The sequence below is a fragment of the Dipodomys spectabilis genome, unplaced genomic scaffold (genome assembly GCF_019054845.1).
Source record: "Dipodomys spectabilis isolate Male_0828 unplaced genomic scaffold, ASM1905484v1 ptg000481l, whole genome shotgun sequence".
Classification (NCBI taxonomy): domain Eukaryota; kingdom Metazoa; phylum Chordata; class Mammalia; order Rodentia; family Heteromyidae; genus Dipodomys; species Dipodomys spectabilis.
The window spans coordinates 2,990,310-2,995,979 of record NW_024871158.1 but is presented as its reverse complement, the minus strand read 5'-3'; positions in this window follow the sequence as shown (position 1 = coordinate 2,995,979).

Here is a 5,670-nt window from a genome sequence, read left to right as displayed (position 1 = left end):
TAATGACTTAAAGAGAAACTTCTCTGAAGAAGAAAGAACGATGGCCAATAGACACATGAAGAAATGCTCATCCTCCCTAGCCATAAAAGAAAAGCAAATCAAAACAACATTGAGATACCACCTCACCCCATTTAGAATGGCAAAAATCAAAAACTCTAATAACAACAGATGCTGGAAGGGATGTGGACAAAAGGGAACCTTACTTCATTGTTGGTGGGAGTGTAAACTTGATCAACCACTTTGGAAAATAGTATGGATGTTCCTCAAAAGACTCCACATAGAGCTCCCCTATGACCCATCAGTCCCACTTTTGGGCATTTACCCAAATCTTTACAAACAAGACCACACTAAAGCTACCAGCATAATTATGTTTACTGCAGCATTATTTACCATAGCTAAGATCTGGAACAAACCCAGATGCCCCTCAGTAGATGAATGGATCAAGAAAATGTGGTATATATACACAATGGAATTCTATGCCTCCATCAGAAAGAATGACATTGCCCAATTTGTTAGGAAATGGAAAGACTTGGAAAAAATTATATTAAGTGAAGTAAGCCAAGCCCAAATAAACATAGGTCCCATGATTTCCCTTATTTGCAATATCTAGTATATGTATGAGTCAAGCAGAAAAGGTCAGATAAGGTGATGTTAGGAAAATGAACCCTAAGATATGTATTTTATATTTTTTTTCTTTCATGCATTTGTTTCTAATGCAATTGTAAGATTATTTCTTTGTTGCTTTGTATGTCCCTTCCCCACAGGATATCCCCTGCTTTCACTGTATTTGATGTCGATATAATTTGTGGAGGGGAAGGGGAAAAACAAGTCGTTTACATAAGGATACAGGTGGACCTGTTGCAACAATGAGAAGTACAAGTTGTCATGTCAAAAACAAACTTTACAACTTGGGGGGGGAGAGGTATTGTTGGGGGGGGGAGGATAGGAAGGGATGGGAGTGGTAAACAAAGGAGGAGATTACAATGCTTGATAAGAAATGTACTCACGCCGGGCGCTGGTGGCTCACACCTGTAATCCTAGCTACTCAGGAGGCTGAGATCTGAGGATCACGGTTCGAAGCTAGCCCGGGCAAGAGAGACCCTGAGACTCCTATCTCCAATAAACCACCAGAAAACTGGAAGTGGCACTGTAGCTCAATTGGTAGAGCGCTCGCCTTGAGCTGAAGAGCTGAGGGACAGCTCCCAGGCCCAGAGTTCAAGCCCCACGACCGACAAAAAAAAAAAAAAAAAGAAATGTACTCACTATCTTGCCCATGTAATTGTGACCCCTCTGTACAGTATTTTCACAATAAAAAAACAGAAATTAAAAAAATAAAAGAGACTCACAGGCTTTTCTGCCAGGGCTGGGTTTGAACAGTGTTCTCAGATCTCATCCTCCTCAGTAGCCAGGATTATAGGCATGAGCCACCGGCACCAGGCTTAAGCTAGTATTTCTATGACAATCAATGCTAAGTTTTTATGCCATAATATCATCCTAGCCCAACAGTTTCCAACTTGTAAGGTACACCATAAAATTCCCTAAATTTACATCATGACCAGCTTATCACTATTGTGAAAAAATACTGCACTTCTGCTGTGATGCCCTCCCAAATTTGCAAAGAACAGTACAATAAACATTACTGCATCATTCCCCCCCCCCCCCCCCGCCAGTGGTATTCTTGAGATCAGAATATTTGCAAATATTATTTTTTTATTTTTATTGTACATTTATTTTATTATATGTTATTTGTTGGGTCTTCATCTATCCCACGAAAGATGGACGTGTTCCCAGGCAACATAAGTGCAACGCTAGCCCACTCCCCAGCCTCCCTTAACCCGGGAAACAATCAGACACAGCGGGGAGTCAAGTGAAAATAACTCGTTTGTTAACACACAAGAAGCACTTTTCAAAAGCAAAAAAGACAGGGTGTCATGGGGAGGAAAAGGAACCAACCAATCACTGTAAATGTCACACCTTATCATCCACATATGATTCCATGAGCTGTTTATGCACTAAACGTAAACAAATCGGGCTCTGCCCACTCAACTCTCTCTCAGCACAATCTTTGCTGCCCACGTGTCCCAGAGATTCCCCCTTTTTTTGTTTTAATGACATGTCCACCTCCCAGTTAGTTATCCTTTTCCCTCCACTGTAAAGGTTATTTTAACAGGATTACATTGGTAAGAATAGCATTGGCCATGCAGGGGGTTTGAGGCAAATCTGGGGGGGGGGGGAGATTCGCCAGACACGGATAGGGAGGGTTCTTGTGCAGGATTCCAGAGCCTGTCCCAGTTACCTCACAGCCCCACCTAGCACAGTAATAAACATCAGCCCCACTACAGGTAGAAATATCTGAAGCAGCTCGATTACTTCTGGGACATATATAAAAGTCATTATCTTGTAAGGTTGTACTCTTCACAACATGGGAGCAGCTGGGGTATTGGGAGTTCCACACATGCTGCACGGTGCATCCTAGTGGGTCCCCACATTCAGGCCATTCTACTATCGTCCAGAAAAACAAGGACATTTAAAACAAACTCTGCGGACATAGCAAAGCAATCCCATGCACCTGGTGTCTTTTAAGTAAGCCAGTTCCTTGTATGTGCCTTTAAGTGAGCACAGGGGTCAAAATGACATTTGAGCTTTACTGTCAGCTCCCAACACCCCATCTTTATTTAAAGAAGTGAACCCGCCTGTCTTAGGTTGGGTGGATTTGCCTTGTCTGCCTTACCTGTCATTGGGAACTTCTTCAGAGCGAAGCTGAACACTTGTCTTAGGTTGGTCAGACTGACACCCCCTCTTACCTGTCTCTGGCTGCGGTTCCTCTTAGGGGAAATTCATTCACTTGGAGCTTGATCTTATGAACTAGCTGGCTAAACTCATAAGAGATTGCACTGCACGGATAATGCAAAGAAGGCATAGAAAAACCATCAGCAAAAGCATTACCAGGCCAAGCAATATCATTAGCAGTCCTTTAACATTAGTAATGGATGGGATAGCAGTCTTTGCCACTTCAAAGTCCAGACATGGGGCTTGTTCTAATCCAGCTTTTTGCCTGTGGGGTTGAAAAAGATCTAAAGACAAATTATTATGATAAACATTCTGTATTAGTGCCATAGCAGCTGCTGCTGCAGAGGCGGCTAATGAAATAAAGGCCAAAATCATACCAAGTTTTAGACATGTTTAAAGGAAGCATATGGATTCAAGTAATGCCGCTATAGAAGCAATTAGTAAAAGAACAATGAGAGCAAGTAACATTAAAATAATTAGCTAAACACATGCTTCGGCCACCATAGCCACTTTTCTTTCCTTGTTGGTTTGTTTATCCTTGGGCATCCTGTATAGAGAAAATGGGTAAAAACTTAAGGATCCTGGCAGGGATCCAAATGGGATGTGTAGGGCTAGATCTCTGGCAGGAGGTAAGTGTGAATGATGCCCACAAGGAACAAACACTGGGAGAATAGGCTTAAGCAGGTCTCCTTTATTCTTCCTCAAGGTGGCAGCGGGGGGGGGGGGAGGTGGGAGAAGGGGGGGAGTTTTGCAGCCCCAGCTTTCCCAACTTCCTGAGTCCTTCCCTTCCCTACCAATCACTTCGAGGGGAGTTGATGTAAGGCACTTGTGACAGGCACTGCTTGGTGACAGGTACTGATTGGTCCCCCGGGGGCATGTAAGGAGCATGGACAGCTCATGGCTGTCAAGCTAGTCAGACGTGCCTGTGGGTCACATCTCTATGAGCAGGAAGTGCAGGAAGTGTGCTTCAACTGCTACTCTAGCTGACTCAACCAGATCTGACTGACTCTACCCACAAATCCCCCCTTTTCTTTTAAAAGGACCATCATTATGGTGACCCGTCATTGGAGGCATTTTTGCCGAGAGTGTAAGCATTTAATAATTCCCAGGAGAATAAGCCCTAATAGCGCAAGGCCTCCCCAGGTGACCAGAGAGGATGGTGAAAACCATTGTTGTAACTTTTTAAGCACATCTTCTAAAAATGAGGCAGCGCAAATAATCTGTATGGTGGTTTGGTTTAGGCGGGTAACATCATGCAGCAGGTGGTGGGTGAAGTTTAAGTACTTAAGGCACCAAGGGCCTTTGATGTAGTTACTAAGTTTAGTGATATTGGGCGCTGGAGTGGAAAGCTGACAGACAGAAGTAGTGATAGCATTACATAGTCCTCCTTGTAATCGAAGAAACGTAATCACTTTTTGGAGCAAGTCTATTTGTTGCTGGAGAACAAGGAGGCCTCCGTTAAGATGGTTGGCAAATTGCAAATGTTGTAATTCTATGGATGACAGTTGAGGGACGAGCTGGTTTATCTCTTGCATGGTGGACATGCTTTGGGACAGCGATATAGAGGTGGTGGTAGCTGAAGCCACTGTAGTGATGATTGCCGACACGATTGTAATGATCTCTTTTAGGGCGTGGATGTACTAATTGAACCTGAGAAAACTGAGAGTCATTAGTAGCCAGAACAATAAATGGGGGAACACATACCAAACCTACAAAGTGATACGAGTCATTGGGTTGCCAGTGATTGCTGAGAGTGCAAGTAGCGGAGAAGTTGTCTCCTAGACAAAAAAAGAACAGGGCTCTAACCACTACCATTCCTTACACCTGGTTGCATGCAGAGTGGTTACAGCGACAAGTATTTGCCAATAGGAAAGGGAACAAATCCAGGCACGAATATGATGAACAAACGACTGGCATGGGGAGTACTAGGTCTCCCAATTGTCCCCCTGATGAGTTCTAAAACTCCTTTAGATTTTGAGGTTTGGGATTTTTTTCAGATTGGTTGTATATAGCCTGGTAGAGGGACAATGTGAGATCCCCAAATACTCTGCCTTGCCAGGAACTGGCACAAAGGCTAATCACTAATTCCTCAAGAGGAATGGGAAAGCTATCAAAGTCCCTGCATGGGCATAACTGCATATGAAAAGGTATATCAGTAGCCTGAATACAATTTTTTTCTGATGGGACAAATGGGTTAGGGTGCAGTGTAGTTCCACCATCCTGTCCCATGAGTTACTGTTGAGAGGGGGATGGTACAGCCATCAAACTGTTTTACAGACTCGTCTGAAAAACAGAAAGAGATGGCTCCCTTCCATCCAAAAGTAAGGTTTGTTTTTTGGTGCCATAGTGCAGCTGCTGAGAAAGGAAGGCCAACCGTGCCATTGGAAGAAAGCATTTGAGGGATGATGGTGGTATCTTCCCCTACTATCATCAAGATTTGGGGGCTAGACATTAACGTTATTTTACCTTGTCCTGTACCAGATTGAGAATTGGCTGTAATAATGGCACACATTAGGAGGAATAGAGTACCATGCCCTGAGTTAGGGTCTGGGGCCATAGCCTGGGCTTGTTCTACCAATTCCTTTAGGTCTCCCAAAGTGATAGCAGGGGCTCTAGCTTGAGGTTTGCGTCTCCTCCTCCTCGGGCTGTTTAAGTGTAGTCAACGCATCTCATTCGTAGGTGGTCACGGTTGGTCGGACAACTCCAGCTGCAGGTTTATCACCATGTCTGGAAAGATACAAGCAAATCCTCTCCCTTGTGCCATTACGGGAGCAGGACCCTTCCATTTTCTTGTGATGGGGTCCCTCCATCTAACCAAAGGGACTGGAGTAGGTGTTTTCATGAGTCCCCAATGCAGGGCCTCGGGGGACACACCTGTGG